Raw genomic sequence first — 21,354 nt, forward strand, 5'->3', positions numbered from 1 at the left:
GATACTGGAGTCCATTTATTACCATGGGGTATAGACGGGTCTACTAGGAGCCATGGCCACTTTAAGAATTTGATAGTGTGGGCTGGCTCCTGCCTCCATGCCCCTCTCACCAGGCTGTGTCTAGGAAACTGTGCCCAAGGAGACGGACATACTTTGAGAGAAGGATATAAAGGATAGTGGTGAGATTCTGAATCAGTACACACAACAAGAGGAAAGCCAAGCTAACCAAACTTGAAACAGGAACAGCAACGGCTGAACCAACATTACTTAACCAAGTAACAATGCGGGCGCCCAGTATCCTCTACGGCTACGAGAAAAGGATTTACCGGTAGGTAATTAAAATCCTATTTTCTCTTACGTCCTAGAGCAGGCATGTCCAAACTGCGGCCCTCCAGCTGCTGTGAAACTACATATCCAGCATGCCCTGACACAGTTTTGCTGTCAGAGAATGCTAAAGCTGTGTCAGGGCATGCTGGGATGTGTAGTTTCTCAACAGCTGGAGGGCCACAGTTTGGGCATGCCTGTCCTAGAGGATAGTGGGGTCCATTTAGTACCATGGGGTGGCAGAGTGCTGAGGTTCCTGCAGAACTGATTGACCAAACTGAAGGTCCTCAGAGGCCAAAGTATCAAACATGTAGAACTTAGCAAACGTGTTCGAACCTGACCAAGTAGCTGCTCGGCAGAGCTGTAAAGCCGAGACACCCCGGGCAGCCGCCCAGGAAGAACCCACCGACCGAGTACAGTGGGCCTGTACAGATTTTGGACATGGCAAACTTGCAGTGGAATAAGCATGCTGGATAGTAAGTTTAATCCAGCGTGCAATAGTCTGCTTAGAAGCAGGACACCCAATCTTATTGGGATCATAAAGAACAAACAGCGAGTCTGTCTTTCTGTGACGAGCTGTTCTTTTCACATACACCTTCAAAAGCCCTCACAATATCCAAAGACTTTGAAGTAGCAGAGGTGTCGGTGACAACCGGAACCACAATAGGTTGATGTGAAACGCTGACACCACCTTAGGAAGTAAATTGCTGACGAGTTCTGAGTTCAGCTCTGTCCTCATGGAAAATCAAATAGGGACTTTTGAGGGACAAAGCTCCCAACTCCGATATACGTCTTGCTGAAGCCAAGGCCAACAGTGTGACGGTCTTCAACGTAAGATATTTAATGTCCACCTCCTGTAACTGCTCAAACCAGTCCGATTGGAGGAAATGCAGCACCACATCGAGATCCCAAAATGCCGTGGGAGGCATGAAGGGATGATGGATGTGTAGAACACCTTTCAAGAACGTCTGGATTCAGGACATCCCGAACCATCGACTGGATTACTAATGCGTTTTCCAACGGAAGGAACACCTTCTGCGACTCCGTATCCAGTATCATTCCCAGGAATGGAAGCCTCCGTGTTGGCTCTAGGTGAGATTTCGGAAGGTTCAGAATCCACCCATGATCCTGGAGAAGTTTGGTTTAGAGAGCAATGCTGTCCAGCAACCTTTCCCTGGACGGTGCTTTTATCAGGAGATCGTCCAGGTACAGAATTATGTTCACTCCCTGTTTGTGGAGTAGAAACATCATCTCTGCCATCACCTTGGTGAACACCCTCGGTGCAGTGGAGAGACCAAATGGCAGGGCCTGGTACTGGTAGTGACAGTCCTGGAGGGCAAACCGTAGATAAGCCCGATGAGGCAGCCAGATCGGAATATGAAGGTACGCATTCTTGATATTCAGAGGCACCCGGAATTCCCCCTCCTCCAGACCTGAGATCACTGCTCTCAGATATTCCATCTTGAATTTGAACACTCGTAAGTACGGGTTCAACGACTTGAGGTACAAAATCGGTTTTACAGCACCGTCCGGTTTCGGCACTACAAACAAGTTGGAATAGTACCCCTTGTTAAACTGATGAGGTGGAACTGGAACAATGACGTGAGTCTGTACCAGTTTGTGGATGGCATGTTGTAAAGTTATACTTGCCTCTTGTGAAACTGGCAAGCCTGATTTGAAGAATCTGTGAGGTGGGAGCTCTTGGAACTCCAGTCTGTAGCCCTGGGAAATAAGATTTATGACCCAGGGATCCTGGCACGAATTTGACCAGATCTGACTGAAGAATTGTAGGCGTGCTCCCACCTGACAGCCTTCCAGGCATTGCGGTAAACCGTCATGCTCAAGTCTTTGAGGAAGCAGAGCCTGAGCTCTGTTCCTGAGCACCTGCTGATGCTGGTTTGCGTGGTTTACCTCTTGCGCTGCTGGAAGACGTAGAAACACCTCTGGATTTGCCCTTGAACTTGGCCGTCCGAAAGGACTGTAACTTAGAAGCTGAATAAGTCTTCTTGGTTGAGGGTGCTGCGGAAGGATGATACGTAGACTTACCAGCTGTAGCTGTGGAGATCCATTTGTCTAACTCATCTCCGAACTAGGCTTCATCTGTGAATGGTAAGCCTTCCACGCCTTTCCTGGAATCCGTGTCAGCAGTCCACTGGCGTAGCCACAAGCCCCTTCGTGCCGACACTGCCATAGCGGTGGTGTGTGCATTAAGCAATCCAATTTCCTTTATGGCTTCCACCATAAAGTTCGCAGAGTCCTGTATATGCTGCAGGAGTACGACAACATCCCCCCTAGATAAGGAATCCAACCCCTCAACTAGGTTACCTGACCATTTATCAATGGCTTTAGTGATCCATGCACATGGAATAGTGGGTCTTTGGCCACCACAGCAGCTGCGTACAATGATTTGAGTGTAGTCTCAATTTTTACGATCAGCCGTGTCTTTCAGGGAGGCTGCACCTGGAACAGGCAATACAATCTTACGTGACAGCCTAGAGTCTTATGCGTCCACTATCGGTGGATTTTCCCATTTTTTCCTGTCCAGAGGAAAAGGAAAAGATGAGAGTAACCTTTTAGAGAACTGAAACTACTTATCAGGATTATTCCTTGATTATTCGAACAGGGTATTCAATTCCTTTGACGAAGGAAAAGTGACTGTGGACTTCTTTTTAACATTAAAATAAGATTCCTCACTCTCTTCTGACACCTTATCGGGAATATGCAGAACATCTCTGATAGCCTCTATAAGAGCCTCTCTTCCCTGTGACAGAGCTGTATCCCCCCCCGAGTCCACCTCTCCCTCCTCCATGTCTGACCTGTCAGAGTCAGACTACAGGATATGGGCCAGAGATAGCTCTTGCGGACATATGGAAGGTGACTGAGACACTGTTTTGGGGACTGAGTCACTTTTCATAAACTCATCCACAGTTTGTTTTAAGTATTGCGTCTCTTTCTCATTGCGGGACAATTTTGTAGAAAGAGTTGAAATCATTCCTTTAAGAGAATTAACCAATTCCGGTTTAGCCCCGCTAGCCTGTGAACCCTGAGTACCCAGTAGTGAGCCCCCCCGGTGAAGAGGAACACTCTGCGGTACAAGACACACACTCTTTGCCTGACATAATGCAATGTGACAGCGCGCGCGCGCACACACACACACGGAGGAAAGGTTAAGCACAATTAACCCACAAAGAACTCTTCAGGAAGACACACAGTTGTTTGGAGCCAGCCCCCACCGCGCCCTTATCGCTAATGTCAAGCTTAGCCGGGTCGCAGACCAAGTACCCTGATAGGGGACTTAGTACACCAATAATCGCTCCCCTCCCCTGTTATGACCCCCTGGTACCGCTGAGGTAATCTGGAGTCACACTGGAGGAGATGCGCGTCCCTGTCCTGTCAGCGTCTGTGTCCACTGCAAAGGGAAAATGGCGCTGGTGAGTTGCTGGATCCTCTCATAGTGAAGCTCCGCCCCTTCAACGGGGCGCGCGGTCTTCCCGCCTTTTTTTATACTGGCTGAGGAATCTGGTGCTTAAAATGGAGAAAAACGTTTTAAGGCTGTTGTGCCAGTATGGGTACTGTGCACATTGTACAGGGACGCAGTCGTGTACTGTGTCCGGAAACGCATTCTGCCCCGTGTAGAAGCCGTGCGTCTCCATACCCTCATGCCGCCATAATGGCCGGCGCCCCACTAGCCGAGGCGCCGGCTCAGTACTCACCACTCTTCATTCTTCTGGCTCTGTTAGGGGTGGTGGCGTGCTGTGGTACTGTACGTTCGCCATTGTGGGCTTGCGAATAGGTCCCTCAGGAGCTCAGTGTCCTGTCAGCGGGGAACGGGACCATTAACCCTTCAAGAGGTTGGGCCGTTCCCCTCCCTATGTCCCACGAAGCAGGCCGGCTGGTGCCAACCAGTCCTGCCTGAAAATATCAAACAGATAAAATAAATGCAGAAAACTCTTCAGGAGCTTCTCCGGTCACATTTTCTAACCTGAGTCTGGTAGGAGGGGCATGGAGGAAGGAGCCAGCCCACATTATCAAATTCAAGAATGTGTAAAACCACCTTTTTTGACAACCTAGATACAGAAGCGTCAACTATAGGGGGGTTTTCCCACTTTTTTCTATCCTCTTCAGGAAAAGGGAAAGCAATGAGAACCCTTTTTGGGATCTGGAATTTTTTCTCTGGATTTTCCCAGGATTTTTCAAACAAAGAGTTTAACTCCTTGGAAGCCGAGAAGGTAAGCGAGGATTTCTTATTTTCTGTAAAATAAGATTCCTCTACCTGCTCAGGTACCTTCTCAGTTATGTGTAAATGTCGCTAATGGCTTCAATCATTAGTTGCACCCCCTTAGCAAGTGATGTATCCCCCCACTGCATATCCCCATCACCCTCCCCTGTATCTGAGTCGGTATCAGTGCCAATTTGCATTATCTGGGCAAGTGTTCGTTTTTGTGGGTACGTAGGGGGGTTCTTAGACGAAGCAGTGGGGTATCCGTGAGTATGCCAAATCTTCCACAGATTTTCTCAAAAACTGTGTTTCTTTCTCAGTCTGTGACATCCTAGTTGAAATCTGGGATATCATGCCCGTAAAGAATCCACCCATGGGGGTTCTGATTCAGAAGGCAGGGAAAGTACATTGCAGTCCTGAGTACATAAAATACACTCTTCAGGAGAAGATAAATACTCTGCAGTACAGAACACGGATTGCTTATAATAAGAATTTACTCACCGGTAATTCTATTTCTCGTAGTCCGTAGTGGATGCTGGGAACTCCGTAAGGACCATGGGGAATAGCGGGCTCCGAAGGAGGCTGGGCACTCTAGAAAGATTTATGACTACCTGGTGTGCACTGGCTCCTCCCACTATGACCCTCCTCCAAGCCTCAGTTAGAACACTGTGCCCGGACGAGCTGACATAATAAGGAAGGATTTAGAATCCCGGGTAAGACTCTTACCAGCCACACCAATCACACCGTACAACTCGTGATACTATATCCAGTTTGATAGTATGAAAACAACTGAGCCTCTCAACAGATGGCTCAACAATAACCCTTTAGTTAACAATAACTATTTACAAGTATTGCAGACAATCCGCACTTGGGATGGGCGCCCAGCATCCACTACGGACTACGAGAAATAGAATTACCGGTGAGTAAATTCTTATTTTCTCTGACGTCCTAGTGGATGCTGGGAACTCCGTAAGGACCATGTGGATTATACCAAAGCTCCCAAACGGGCGGGAGAGTGCGGATGACTCTGCAGCACCGAATGAGAGAACTCCAGGTCCTCCTCAGCCAGGGTATCAAATTTGTAGAATTTAGCAAACGTGTTTGCCCCTGACCAAGTAGCTGCTCGGCAAAGTTGTAAAGCCGAGACCCCTCGGGCAGCCGCCCAAGATGAGCCCACCTTCCTTGTGGAATGGGCATTTACAGATTTTGGCTGTGGCAGGCCTGCCACAGAATGTGCAAGCTGAATTGTACTACAAATCCAGGGAGCAATAGACTGCTTAGAAGCAGGAGCACCCAGCTTGTTGGGTGCATACAGGATAAACAGCGAGTCAGATTTTCTGACTCCAGCCGTCCTGGAAACATATATTTTCAGGGCCCTGACAACGTCTAGCAACTTGGAGTCCTCCAAATCCCTAGTAGCCGCAGGCACCACAATAGGCTGGTTCAGGTGAAACGCTGACACCACCTTATTGAGAAATTGGGGACGAGTCCTCAATTCTGCCCTATCCATATGGAAAATCAGATAAGGGCTTTTACATGATAAAGCCGCCAATTCTGACACTCGCCTGGCTAAAGCCAAGGCCAATAACATGACCACTTTCCACGTGAGATATTTCAGATCCACGGTTTTTAGTGGCTCAAACCAATGTGATTTTAAGAAACTCAACACCACGTTGAGATCCCAAGGTGCCACAGGAGGCACAAACGGGGGCTGAATATGCAGCACTCCTTTCACAAATGTCTGAACTTCAGGTACTGAAGCTAGTTCTTTTTGAAAGAAAATCGACAGAGCCGAGATCTGTACTTTAATGGAGCCTAGTTTTAGGCCCATATTCACTCCTGCTTGCAGGAAATGCAGAAATCGACCTAGTTGAAATTCCTCTGTTGGGGCCTTTTTGGCCTCGCACCATGCAACATATTTCCGCCATATGCGGTGATAATGCTTTGCTGTAACATCTTTCCTGGCCTTAATAAGCGTAAGAATGACTTCTTCCGGAATACCCTTTTCCTTTAGGATCCGGTGTTCGACCGCCATGCCGTCAAATGCAGCCGCGGTAAGTCTTGGAACAGACAGGGCCCCTGCTGTAGCAGGTCCTGTCTGAGCGGTAGAGGCCACGGGTCCTCTGAGAGCATCTCTTGAAGTTCCGGGTACCACGCTCGTCTTGGCCAATCCGGAACCACGAGAATTGTGTTTACTCCTCGCTTTCTTATTATTCTCAATACCTTTGGTATGAGAGGCAGAGGAGGGAACACATAAACCGACTGGTACACCCACGGTGTCACTAGAGCGTCCACAGCTACCGCCTGAGGGTCCCTTGACCTGGCGCAATATCTTTTTAACTTTTTGTTGAGGCGGGACGCCATCATGTCCACCTGTGGTTTTTCCCAACGGTTTACCAGCATCTGGAAGACTTCTGGATGAAGTCCCCACTCTCCCGGGTGGAGGTCGTGTCTGCTGAGGAAGTCTGCTTCCCAGTTGTCCACTCCCGGAATGAACACTGCTGACAGTGCTAGTACATGATTCTCCGCCCATCGGAGGATTCTTGTGGCTTCTGCCATCGCCATCCTGCTTCTTGTGCCGCCCTGTCGATTTACATGGGCGACTGCCGTGATGTTGTCTTACTGGATCAGCACCGGCTGGTGTAGGAGCAGGGATTTTGCTTGACTTAGGGCATTGTAGATGGCCCTTAGTTCCAGAATATTTATGTGAAGGGAAGTCTCCTGACTCGACCATAGTCCTTGGAAGTTTCTTCCCTGTGTGACTGCCCCCCAGCCTCGAAGGCTGGGATCCGTGGTCACCAGGACCCAGTCCTGTATGCCGAACCTGCGGCCCTCTAGAAGATGGGCACTCTGCAGCCACCACAGTAGAGACACCCTGGTTCTTGGAGACAGGGTTATTAAGCGATGCATCTGAAGATGCGATCCGGACCACTGGTCCAACAGGTCCCACTGAAAGATTCTGGCATGGAACCTGCCGAAGGGAATTGCTTCGTAAGAAGCCACCATCTTTCCCAGGACCCGCGTGCAGCGATGCACTGATACCTGTTTTGGCTTCAGGAGGTCTCTGACTAGAGATGACAACTCCCTGGCCTTCTCCTCCGGGAGAAACACTTTTTTCTGGACTGTATCCAGAATCATACCCAGGAACAGTAGCCGTGTCGTCGGAACCAGCTGTGACTTTGGGATATTCAGAATCCAGCCGTGCTGGTGCAGCACCTCCTGAGATAGTGCTATTCCCACCAACAACTGTTCCTTGGACCTCGCTTTTATTAGGAGATCGTCCAAGTACGGGATAATTAAAACTCCCTTTTTTCGAAGGAGTATCATCATTTCCGCCATAACCTTGGTAAATACCCTCGGTGCCGTGGACAGTCCGAACGGCAGCGTCTGGAATTGGTAATGGCAATCCTGTACCACAAATCTGAGGTACTCCTGGTGAGGATGGTAAATGGGGACATGCAAGTAAGCATCCTTGATGTCCAGGGATACCATGTAATCCCCCTCTTCCAGGCTCGCAATAACCGCCCTGAGCGATTCCATCTTGAACTTGAATTTTTTTATGTATGTGTTCAAGGATTTCAAATTTAAAATGGGTCTCACCGAACCGTCCGGTTTCGGTACCACAAATAGTGTGGAATAGTAACCCCGGCCTTGTTGAAGTAGGGGTACCTTGATTATCACCTGCTGGGAATACAGCTTGTGAATTGCCGCTAGCACCGCCTCCCTGTCTGAGGGAGCAATCGGCAAGGCAGATTTTAGGAACCGGTGGGGTGGAGACGCCTCGAATTCCAGTTTGAACCCCTGAGATACTATTTGAAGGATCCAGGGATCCACCTGTGAGCGAGCCCACTGATCGCTGAAATTCTTGAGGCGGCCCCCCACCATACCAGGCTCCGCCTGTGGAGCCCCACCGTCATGCGGCGGACTTGGCAGAAGAAGCGGGGGAGGACTTTTGCTCCTGGGAACCTGCTGTTTGTTGCAGCCTTTTTTCCCTACCTCTGCCTCTGGATGGAAAAGACCTGCCTTTTCCACGCCTGTTTTTCTGGGTCCGAAAGGACTGAACCTGATAAAACGGCGCCTTCTTAGGCTGTGAGGGGACATGGGGTAAAAATGCTGACTTCCCAGACGTTGCTGTGGAAACTAGGTCCGAGAGACCATCCCCAAATAATTCCTCACCCTTATATGGCAACATTTCCATGTGCCTTTTAGAATCTGCATCTCCTGTCCACTGGCGAGTCCATAAGCCTCTCCTAGCAGAAATGGACAATGCACTAACTTTAGATGCCAGTCGGCAGATTTCCCTCTGTGCATCTCTCATATATAAGACTGAGTCTTTTATATGGTCTATGGTTAACAGGATCGTGTCTCTGTCTAATGTGTCAATATTTTCTGACAGTTTATCTGACCACGCAGCGGCAGCACTGCACATCCAAGCTGACGCAATAGCTGGCCTAAGTATAATGCCTGAGTGTGTATATACAGACTTCAGGATCGCCTCCTGCTTTCTATCAGCAGGTTCCTTGAGGGCGGCCGTATCCGGAGACGGTAGTGCCACCTTTTTAGACAAACGTGTGAGCGCTTTATCCACCCTAGGAGGTGTTTCCCAACGTGACCTATCCTCTGGCGGGAAAGGGAACGCCATTAGTACCTTCTTAGGAATTACCAATTTTTTATCAGGGAAAGCCCACGCTTCTTCACACACTTCATTTAATTCATCTGATGGGGGAAAAACTACGGGTAGTTTTTTCTCCCCAAACATAATACCCTTTTTAGTGGTACCTGTATTTATATCAGAAATGTGTAACACCTCTTTCATTGCCTCAATCATGCAGTGAATGGCCTTAGTGGGCATCAGGTTAGACTCATCGTCGTCGACACTGGTGTCAGTATCAGTGTCGACATCTGGGTCTGCGGTCTGAGGTAGCGGGCGTTTTAGAGCTCCTGATGACCTGTGCGACGCCTGGACAGGCACGAGCTGAGAAGTCGGCTGTCCCACAGTTGGCATGTCGTCAAATTTCTTATGTAAGGAGTCTATACGTGCACTCGTTTCTATAAGCTCAACCACTCAGGTGTCTGCCCCGCAGGGGGTGACATCCCTTCTAAAGGCATCTGCTCAGTCTCCACATCATTATCCTCATCAAACATGTCGACACAGCCGTACCGACACACCGCACACACACAAGGAATGCTCCAACAGAGGACAGGACCCACAAAAGCCCTTTGGGGGGACAGAGTGAGAGTATGCCAGCACACACCAGAGCGCTATATAATGCAGGGACTAACTGAGTTATGTCCCCTATAGCTGCTTTTTCTATATAATTTATACAGCGCCTAAATTTAGTGCCCCCCATCTCTTTTTGTACCCTTTTCTGTAGTGTAGACTGCAGGGGAGAGCCAGGGAGCTTCCTTCCAGCGGATCTGTGAAGGAGAAATGGCGCCAGTGTGCTGCAGGAGATAGCTCCGCCCCTTTTCCGCGGACTATTCTCCCGCTTTTTTCTGGATTCTGGCAGGGGTATTTTCCACATATATAGCCTCTGGGGCTATATATTGTGGTATTTTTGCCAGCCAAGGTGTTATAATTGCTTCTCAGGGCGCCCCCCCCCCCCCAGCACCCTGCACCCTCAGTGACCGGAGTGTGAAGTGTGTGAGAGGAGCAATGGCGCACAGCTGCAGTGCTGTGCGCTACCTTGGTGAAGACTGATGTCTTCTGCCGCCGATTTTCCGGACCTCTTCTTGCTTCTGGCTCTGTAAGGGGGACGGCGGCGCGGCTCCGGGACCGAACACCAAGGACTGGGCCTGCGGTCGATCCCTCTGGAGCTAATGGTGTCCAGTAGCCTAAGAAGCCCAATCCGGCTGCAAGCAGGCGAGTTCGCTTCTTCTCCCCTTAGTCCCTCGCTGCAGTGAGCCTGTTGCCAGCAGGTCTCACTGAAAATAAAAAACCTAAATCTATACTTTCTTTCTAAGGGCTCAGGAGAGCCCCTAGTGTGCATACAACCTCGGCCGGGCACAAGATCTAACTGAGGCTTGGAGGAGGGTCATAGTGGGAGGAGCCAGTGCACACCAGGTAGTCATAAATCTTTCTAGAGTGCCCAGCCTCCTTCGGAGCCCGCTATTCCCCATGGTCCTTACGGAGTTCCCAGCATCCACTAGGACGTCAGAGAAACATGGTAACGTGGATATACACTTACACACCCACACAGGAAAATGTCAGACACAGTTTCCCCCCCAGAGTACCTGCAGAGGAGCACAGAGTATAAGGAGCCAGCCACACAGCGCCCACAGTTATTACGATATAAGCACGGCGCTGACTAACCAACCAACCTTAATAGGTTAATTAGTACTGACAAACACACTCCCTCCCCCCCCCCCCCCCCCCCCCCCCCCCCCCCCCCCCCGAGGTTAATTAGTACTAAGACACACACACTACCCCCCCACCCCGTCTATAACACCCTGGTACCGCAGAGGATAACTGGAGTTATGTGGAGGTCAGCGCTCCCAGTCAGTGTCTTGTTCCTAAGATCTGCAGGGAGAAAATGGTGCTGGTGAGTGCTGGTTCTGCTCTGAGGAGAAGCCCCACCCTCTGTAATGGCTTCCCACACAATTTGATTATACTGGCCTGCGGTTTTGTATGCTAACAGTGGGATTAGCCCGTTAGCTGTTTTGTACCAGTTTAGGGTGATCGCACTGGCCCAGGACGCCCCCCAAAGCGCCTACACTGTGTGTTGCTGAGCCTTCATGGAGCGCAGTCTGCCAGAGCTGCGGTCCCACCCTTGCGCCGCCATTCTCGTCAGCGACCCGCTAACCGGGCCGCCGGCACTGTACTCATTACCCTTCTTTCTTCTGGCTCTGTTAGGGGGTGGCGGCTGTGCTGTGGGAGTGAGCAGTCGCCTCCTGGGCTTGCGATCAGCACCTCAGGAGCTCAGTGTCCTGACAGCAGAGATAGAGAACCATTAACTTCAAGAGTTGGTCCCTACTCCCCCCTAAGTCCCACAAAGCAGGGAGGCTGTTGTCAGCAGCCTTCATGTAACCTATTACTCTATTAAAACAAAAAAACTAAGAAAACTCCTAGGAGCTCCCCTAGCTGTGACCGGCTCCTGTGGGCACATTTTCTAAACCGAGTCCGGTAGGAAGGGCATAGAGGGAGGAGCCAGCCCACACTATTAATCTCTTAAAGTGCCCATGGCTCCTAGTGAACCCGTCTATACCCCATAGTACTAAAATGGACCCCAGCATCCTCTAGGACGTAAGAGAAAAATAGACTTTAAAAGATCTCTGAACAGTCATATGAAAAAGAAAATGCAGAATTGTGTATTTCAGTGGCTTATAATTGAATTGGAATATTTTAGCCAACTATGCTTAATACGAATAAAGGTGTGTACACACGGTGAGATTTTTTCTTAAGATTTTGACTATATAGTCAAAATCGTAAGAAAAGTTAGTGCAGATCGCAAGGTGAAAGTCACCTTGCGATCCCGATGCGCGGTCCCGCCAGGTCGGCATCGCAAGAAAAGATAGGCTGTGCAGGCAAGTCAATCCTTGCTAGATCGGTGTACTATCTAGTTCATCTCACATGTCAATGACATCTCACATAAGCCAAAATCTCACATAAGCCAAAATCGTAAGCACACATAGTCCATATCTCAAGAAAAGTTACTCAAAATCTGTGCTATCTGGGCTCCGGGGAGTTCAAGGGAAATCGCAAGTAAAAATAGGACATAGCAAGGATCTCACCGTGTGTACACACCCTTAGATTTTAAGATATACATGAATCAAATCCCATTACTTGCATACATATCCACATAACATAAAGTACCGGATTTAAAAGAGGGTTATTTTATTGCTGTCCTTGGCATTTAATAGTACTGAATGGCTTTGAAAATCCCCAATTTTCCTATGCACAAACTCCTTTATACGGGTAGGTGAATTTGTGTTTTCCATACAAGAGGTTACACAAAGTAACCATTGGCTGTCCGTCCCCATCAGTTACAGAGATACCATAGATTTGGACCTAATTTTGCTTTCATCCTTTCCAAAGCAGTCCCTAAAATCCCCATTACCAGATACATAACGCGCAGGAGGCTGTGACACAATACAACGGGATATGGCTTTGCATGACTGAGACAGCCCAAGTCACATATTACTATTTAGTTATTCATTGAAATGATTCAATTTTAACACAGATTTGAGGATAAGACAGTGATTTATGACTAATGTAATATCCTCACTGTAGTGAACATGCAGCAATAGCTGAAATAATGCCAAAGCATTAAAAGTCTAAAAGGACTAATTAACTGTGCAAGAAAAAAAGTTTGCTTAACTGCATTCTAATGCGGGCAGCACGCCATCAGCTGTGAAAATGAAATAAAGGCCAGATATGAAAGTTTCCCTAGCCTGGCAAACTCCATATTGAAGCTGCTGTTTTTCAGCTGGTGTACACAAAAGGAAATCTATCTCCCTTGGCATGCAGTCATCATGAATAGTGCATGATGATCCTGGCGTGGGCTAAGAATAATCAATGCATCCTTTGAGGAAAAGCTGAAAATGGAGAGTCTACGACCAATCACTATTAAAGACTGAGCTGGGTGGTTTTAACTCATTCATACGTCCTAATACTCTTTAGGTGTCAACCCATAACATCAAACAAAACCCAAAATAAATAATATAGCAATCCACGTCTATTATGTATGCGGGACAGGAGATATGGGGAAGATGCTCCACGATTACATCATCTGCAGTTTACCTATGACAAGGGAATATCGTACAATATTATATAGTACTCTATCATGATAAGACACCACGGGACATGTGGCATGCAAATACCAGGGAAGAAGTCTGTTGCTAACAGGAGATTAGAGGAAATCCTAGCAATATACAGTACACAAACTAATTAAAAAAAAAACAACAACCCAAAAACCCCATTACAAATCAAGACAGGTGAATACAAACATTCATGTCAACGGAGGAACATGGTCTGCTAGGTGTAAGTTGAGTACTACCATTTGGATCTCATTTCTTAGGAATTTTTAGTGTACATCAAAGGGCAGTTTGCATGCAGTGGACGAGTAACACATTGCCTCAGTCAGCTAAGGGAACTTAGCATAGGCTGATATCCTATTAGGTGTGGTGAGTTACCACCCGGTAATAACGGGCTTTTCAGCCCTATAACGCTATTGGGCTATCCTATTACAGCCCGTTTTTACAGTGCGGTAACTCACCCGTTATCAGCCAATAACACATGGGACCCGTGATAACATCACGGACTTGTCACTTCTGTGAAAACCTCTTGATGAAGACCCCACTCTCCTGGATGGAGATCGTGTCTGCTGAGGAAGTCTGCTTCCCAGTTGTCCACTCCTGGAATAAAGATTTCTGACAGAGCTCTTGCATGTCTCTCCGCCCAGCGGAGAATTTTTGTGGCCTCTGCCATTGCCGCCCTGCCTTTTGTTCCGCCCTGGTGGTTTATGTGCGCTACTGCTGTTATATTGTCCGATTGTATTAGGACGGGCCTGTTGCGAAGAAGACGTTGCGCCTGAAGGAGGCCGTTGTAAATGGCCCTTAACTCCAGAACGTTTATGTGTAGACAAAACTTCCTGGCTTGACCATTTTCCCTGGAAGTTTTCCCCCTGTGTGACTGCTCCCCAGCCTCGGAAACTCGCATCCGTGGTTACTAGGATCCAGTCCTGGATCGCGAACCTGTGTCCCTCTAGGTGGTGAGAGCTGTGCAGCCACCACAGGAGTGAGATTCTGGTCTTGGAGGATAGGATTATTTTCCGGTGTATGTGCAGATGAGATCAGGACCACTTGTCCAACAGGTCCCACTGAAACACCCTGGCGTGGAATCTGCCAAATTGAATGGCCTCGTAGGGCACCACCATCTTCCCCAGCAGCTGAGTGCATTGATGAATTGAAACTCTCGCTGGTTTCAGAATTTGTTTGACCAAACTCTGAATTTCCAGAGCCTTCTCTTCTGGAAGGAAAATTTTCTGTAATTCCGTGTCCAGAATCATTCCCAAAAACAACAGCCGCTTTATCGGATTCAACTGTGACTTCGGCAGGTTTAGGAGCCAACCATGTTGTTGCAGAACCTTCAGGGAGAGCGCAATGTCCTGCTCCAGGTTGTTTTTGGACCTCACCTTTATCAGGAGATCGTCCAGGTAAGGAATAATTGTGACTCCTTGCTTGCGAAGGAGAACCATCATTTCCGCCATTACCTTGGTGAAAATCCTCGGAGCCGTGGATAGACCAAACGGCAGCGTCTGAAATTGGTAATGACAATCCTGAGTAGCAAACCGCAGGTAAGCCTGTTGCGGAGGATATATGGGGATGTGTAAGTAGGCATCCTTTATGTCGACCGACACCATGAAATCCCCTTCCTCGAGACTGGAGATCACTGCTCGGAAAGATTCCATCTTGAATTTGAATTTCCTTAGGTAAAGATTGAGGGATTTTAGGTTCAGAATTGGTCTGACCGAGCCATCCGGCTTCGGGACCACAAACAGGCTTGAATAAAAGTCTTCTCCCTGTTGTGCCGGGGGAACCCTGACAATAACTTGATTCCGACACAACTTTTGTATTGCCTCGCATACTACCTCCCTGTTCGGAAGAGAAGCTGGTAAGGCTGATTTGAAAAAAAAACGTCGAGGGGGCACGTCTCGAAACTCCAGTTTGTACCCCTGGGACACTATTTCTAGAATCCATGGGTCTAGGGCCGAACGAGCCCAGAAATGACTGAAAGTTTGAGACGTGCCCCCACCGGTGCGGACTCCCGCAGAGGAGCCCCAGCGTCATGCGGTGGATTTGGCGGAAGCCGGGGAGGACTTCTGCTCCTGAGAACCTGCCACGGCCGGAGATCTTTTACCTTTTCCTCTTCCTCTATTAGCAAGGAAGGAATAACCTCGGCCTTTTTTGTATTTATTTGGCCGAAAGGACTGCATCTGCAAGTGGTGAGCTTTCTTTTGTTGTGGAGGAACATAAGGCAAAAAATACTACTTACACGCGGTAGCCGTAGATACCAACTCAGCGAGACCTTCACCAAACAATACACCACCTTTATACGGTAGAGGCTCCATAGCTTTCTTAGAATCAGCATCAGCATTCCATTGATGAAACCACAATGCTCTCCTAGCTGAGACTGCCATGGCATTTGCCCTTGATCCCGAGGCCAATATCTCTTGCCGCTTCCCTTAAGTAGGCTGCAGCGTCCCTGATATAACCTAGCGTTAAAAGGATGGCCTCCCTATCCAGGGTATCTATATCAGATGACTAGTTATCTGCCCACTTCTCTATAGCACTACTCACCCACACAGATGCAATGGTTGGTCTGAGTAGTGTACCTGTGGTGATGTAAATGGATTTTAGCGTATTTTGCCGTCTACGATCCGCAGGATCCATAAGGGCTGTCGTGTCAGGAGACGGTAAAACCACCTTTTTAGACAACCGTGACAGCGCCTTGTCTACAATGGGAGGTGACTCCCACTTTTCTCTGTCCCCAGCGGGGAACGGATACGCCATTTGAATCCTTTTGGGAATCAGAAACTTTCTGTCAGGATTTTCCCACATCCTTTCAAAATGGGCATTCAGTTTATGAGCGGGAAAGAAACGTTACCTTAGGTTTCTTTCCCTTAAACATACAGACCCTAGTATCAGGAACCGCAGGGTCCTCAGTGATATGTAACACGTCTTTTATTGCCACAATCATGTACTGAATGCTTTTTGCCAATTTTGGGTCTAATCTGGTATCATTCAACACATTTACCCAGTGAGGAGTCGGCGGTGCCGACAGGGTCACTCCCACAGCCGTTTCTGCCCCCAACACAGTCTCCTCCTGGGAAGAGCACTCCGCCTCAGACATGCCGACACACCTGTACCGACACCCACAGACACACTGGGCCAAAAAGGGGACAGACCCACAGTAAAGCCTGTCAGAGAAACACAGAGGGAGTTTGCCAGCTCACAACCCAGCGCCTGTCCTGGTTCTGAAACTTTATATATATTGCCTCAGACCCTGCAGCGCTCTACAATCATTTATTTTTGAACAAAATTTGCTGTCCCCGTTTTGCACCCTGTTACTTGTGATAGCAGTGGTGAGGAAGGACCAGCGTCTCTGCAGTTTCTGGAGAGAAAATGGCGCTGATGAGAGCTGTGAGGGCTAAGCCTCGCCCCATACATGGCGTGCTTCAGCCCGCTCTTTTACAAACAAATAATGCCGGCAGGGGGTATGAATTTAGTGCCAAGGCACTTCAATATCACTCTGCCAGCCTTTAAAGAGGTGTTTTAATGCTGCCCAGTGCCCCCCCACTTCTCTCCCCTACGTCCCACGGTGCAGGGAGACCGTTGCCAGCAGCCTCCCTGAAAATAAAAAACCTAACAAAGTATTTTCTGAGAAACTCAGTAGAGCTCCTCAGTTGTGCATCCAGTCTGCCTGGGCACAGATTCTAAACTGGAGCCTAGAGGAGGGGCAAAGAGGGAGGAGCCAGTTCACACCCCTTTCAAAGTCTTAAAGTGCCCATGTCTCCTGCGGATCCCGTCTATACCCCATGGTTCTTGAAGCGTCCCCAGCATCCTCTAGGACGTATAAGAAATACATTTGTACATGAATATGACTTAAAATGTAAGCATTATTTCATTGTATTCTTGCTGCTTTGATGATTTCTGCCTTTGTAATGACTTAGAAGAGCGCTGAAGGTTTCCATGCTTTCAGCATGACTTCTTATAGCAGTTCATTTGTCCTGAAATTATTTCTATTTAATGTATAAAGACAATTCCTCCTGCTGATTCGGTTAAACCACTGGAGCCTGGTACCCAGCAGCTGGTGGGGAAACTTTTCTTGAGTCACCACAGCTGGCAACAAAGACACATTAAAAATAATAAATGTATGGATGACAGAGAATTACAGGAACATGAATGTCATCTAGGGGTGCCTGCTGACATACGCTGCAGGAGCGAGCCAGAGTAGCCCTCAGAGACTGGGTTTACCACCTGTATTTTTGTAGAAACCACTTGATTTTGCAGTGCAGTTTGAATGAAAACTTGTTTCTTTTTATTCTCTCTGTGAGCTACCGGCTGGGGTTTCTACTTTACTTACTTGTTACCTTTTCCTACTACAATTCCTCAATTTCTCTGTGACCTATTTCAGTTAAAAGCGGCAAATAGATACACAAAACACCAAGGTGACTAGAAACTAGTGTTTCAAGGTCAGGGTTAACATCTGGGTTATACTTGGTGATTTTATAGTGGGCAAAACATGGCCGAGGTCAACTGAATGACCAGGTAAAATGCATGGCTTAGGCCAGGGCATTACAACGGAAGACTCATTGGGATTTCATCGCTGGAGACACTGAGAAAAAATAGGATTTTAATTACATGCCGGTAAATCCTTTTCTCGTAGTCCGTAGAGGGGTCCATATTAGTACCATGGGGTATAGACGGGTCCACCAGGAGCCATTGGCACTTTAAGGAGTTTAAGAGTGTGGGCTGGCTCCTCCCTCTATGCCCCTCCTACCAGACTCAGTCTAGAAACTGTGCCCGAGAGAAGGAATTACACAGATAGTGGCGAGATTCATACCAGCTCACACAAACATGCGAATCCGGCCAACATGCCGGAACAACTCAGCAACAGCTGAAACATAAATAACACAGAACTTACCTAGGAACCAGGTAACACTTAACCATAAACCCAAGGCAGGAAAACGAAGCACTGGGCGGGCGCCCAGCATCCTCTACGGACTACGAGAAAAGGATTTACCAGCAGGAAAATTAAAATCCTATTTTCTCTTACGTCCGGGAGGATGCTGGGGTCCATATTAGTACCATGGGGATGTACCAAAGCTCCCAGTACGGGAGGGAGAGCGTGGAGGCTCCTGCAATACTGCCTGACCAAACTTGAGGTCATCAGAGGCCAGAGTATCAAACTTGTAAAACTTGGCAAACGTGTTCGAACCAGACCACGTAGCAGCTCGGCACAGCTGTAAGGCCGAGACACCCCTGGGCAGCTGCCCAGGAAGAAACCACTTTACGAGTAGAGTGGGCCTTAACCGATTTCGGACACGGGAATCCTGCCGTAGAATACGCATGCTGGATAGTGAACCTCGACTGCTTAGAAACAGGACACCCAATTTTCTTGGGATCGTAGAGGACAAATACAGAGTCAGATTTCCTATGACGAGCAGTCTTCTTCACATAGAACTTCAAAGCCCGTACAACATCCAAGGCCTTTGAAGCAATTTAGGAGTCAGTAGCCACTGGCACCACAATAGGTTGGTTGATATGGAAAGCCGATACAACCTTAGGCAGGAACTGTGGACGAGTCCTAAGTTCCGCTCTGACTTCATGGAAGATCAGATAAGGACTTTTGCAAGATAAAGCCCCCAATTCCGACACGCGTCGAGCAGTAGCCAAGGCCAACAGAGTGACCGCCTTCCACGTGAGAAACTTGATGTCAGCCTCCAGTAGAGGCTCAAACCATGCTGATTGTAGGAACTGCAACACCACATCTAGATCCCAGGGTGCCGTGGGCGCCACAAAGGGAGGTTGGATGTGCAGAACCCCTTTCAAAAAGGTCTGAACCTCAGGGAGGACAATCAATTGTGTTTGAAAGAAGATGGACAAAGCAGAGATTTGGACCTTGATGGATCCCAATCTCAGGCCCATATTCACACCTGCCTGCAGGAAAAGGAGAAAACGTCCAAGTTGAAACTCCACTGCAGGAAACTACCTGGCTTCACACCAAGAAACATATTTCTTCCAAATACGGTGGTAATGTTTAGACGTCACCCCCTTCCTAGCCTCAATCAGGGTAGGAAGGACCTCACTCGGAATACCTTTCCGAGCTAAAATCTGGCATTCAACCGCCATGCCGTCAAACGTAGCCGTGGTAAGTCTTGATAGGCGAACGGCCCCTGCAGCAGCAGATCCTCCCGAAGAGGTAAGGGCCTTGGATCTTCCAGCAGAAGATCCAGTAGATCCGCATACCAAGCCCTCCTTGGCCAGTCCGGAGCAATGAGGATTGCCAGAACCTTTGTTCTTCTTACCAGCTAAAGGACCTTTGGAATAAGAGGAAGTGGAGGGAACACATACACTGACGGGAACACCCACGGTGTTACCAGTGCGGCCACCGCCGCTGCCTGCGGGTCCCTCGACCTGGAACAGTACCTCCCCAGCTTCTTGTTGAGGCGGGAGGCCCTCATGTCTATGTGAGGAACTCCCCACCAACTGGTTACCTCCTCGAACACCTCCGGATGGAGGCCCCACTCCCCTGGAGCCTCGTAGGCAGCAACCATCTTCCCCAGAAGGCGTATGCATTGATGAACCGATACCCGGGTAGGCCTTAGGACATCCCGAACCATTGCTTGAATCACCAACGCTTTTTCCACCGGGAGAAATACCCCCTGCACCTCCGTGTCGAGGATAATTCCCAGGAAAGACAGCCGCCTTGTCGGTTCCAGATGAGACTTTGGAAGGTTTAGGATCCAACCGTGCCTCCTGAGCAGTTGTGTCGTGAGCGCGACACAACCCCCTGTCTTCCCGCTCAATGGAGATTATACTGGCCGGAAGGATTTATGCTGGCCTGGATCCACAGACCCCGACAGGCTGCTTTTGGTCAGTGTAGGGTCCGGAGCGGGTCCGGAGCTGGCCCAGGGAGCCCCGCCCCCCAGCGCCGCACCGCAGTACCGCTGGGCTTCCAGGAGCTCCTACCCTCTAGCCGTCCTCTTCACACTGTCCCCCCACTTGCAAGGGGGGACAGTGACTCACTTGCCACACTTCAGCTCCCAAGAGGGTGGCGGCTGGCTGCCTGGTTGAGCGTTCCCCTGCGGCGGGGCGCGATCAGACCCCTCTGCAGCTCATTGTCCAGTCAGCGGGAGCAGTGGCTCAAGACCCCGCAGGGCAGACACTGCTCCCCCCCTTCAGTCCCATACTGCAGGGAGGCTGTCGCCAGCAGCCTCCCTGTAAAAAAATAAACTCTGAAATAAAGAAAATAAACTTTTCCTAAGAAAACTCTGTAGAGCTCCCCTAGCTGTGACCGGCTACTCCGGGCACATTTTCTAAACTGAGTCTGGTAGGAGGGGCATAGAGGGAGGAGCCAGCCCACACTCTTAAACGCTTAAAGTGCCAATGCCTCCTGGTGGACCCGTCTATACCCCATGGTACTAATATGGACCCCAGCATCCTCTAGGACGTAAGAGAAATTGTATAATATGTAGAAATAGTTAGAATGTAAAGATAGAAACTGAGAAATCACAGCACAGGTAGTGTTCCTCTGACAAACAATTTACAAATTAAAATCTATTGTGGCTCTTAATAGTTCCGCTAAGCTACCCACCTCTCAATTCAGTATAGAAGCTATCTGGTATCCCATCTGTAAGAGCAAGTTAGTAACTGGGGAGATATTTAACAACGAGTGATATTCTTGTTATCACTCGTTACAAATGTTAAATGCTGCTCCTGCCAATTAGCTCCTAACTATAATTTTTCAAACACTTGACAGTTAGAAGCGGATTGGCTGGAGCACAATTTAACATTTCTAACAAGTGATAAAAAGAATACCACTCATTGTTAAATCTGCCCCCGAGTGTCTTGTGCTCCTTCCTGTGGGAAAACATTCCCTGCATAGTAACCTTGTATTTGCCTACATAGGCTACATAGCTGACAGTGGCCTCCCTTATGCACCCCAATAGTGAGATGGATAACTCAGAGTGCAAACAAGCCCATTGGGAGAGCCAAGCAGCATGTGTACTGTAGCAATGCAAAAGTGACCTCTAAGAGACAAACACGGATTGTTTAAATGTCATACATTTGTGTCCTCATACACTGTG

The 21,354-nt window shown here is 48.6% G+C and overlaps 1 protein-coding gene across 3 annotated transcripts in view; it reads right to left on the reverse strand.

Moving 5' to 3' along the window:
* The window catches only part of RALGAPA2 (Ral GTPase activating protein catalytic subunit alpha 2), a 605,428-nt gene that overhangs the window by 238,924 nt on the left and 345,150 nt on the right, over positions 1-21,354 (reverse strand). The window lies entirely within an intron of this gene.

This window comes from Pseudophryne corroboree, chromosome 4 (assembly GCF_028390025.1).
Source record: "Pseudophryne corroboree isolate aPseCor3 chromosome 4, aPseCor3.hap2, whole genome shotgun sequence".
Taxonomy (NCBI): Eukaryota; Metazoa; Chordata; class Amphibia; order Anura; family Myobatrachidae; genus Pseudophryne; species Pseudophryne corroboree.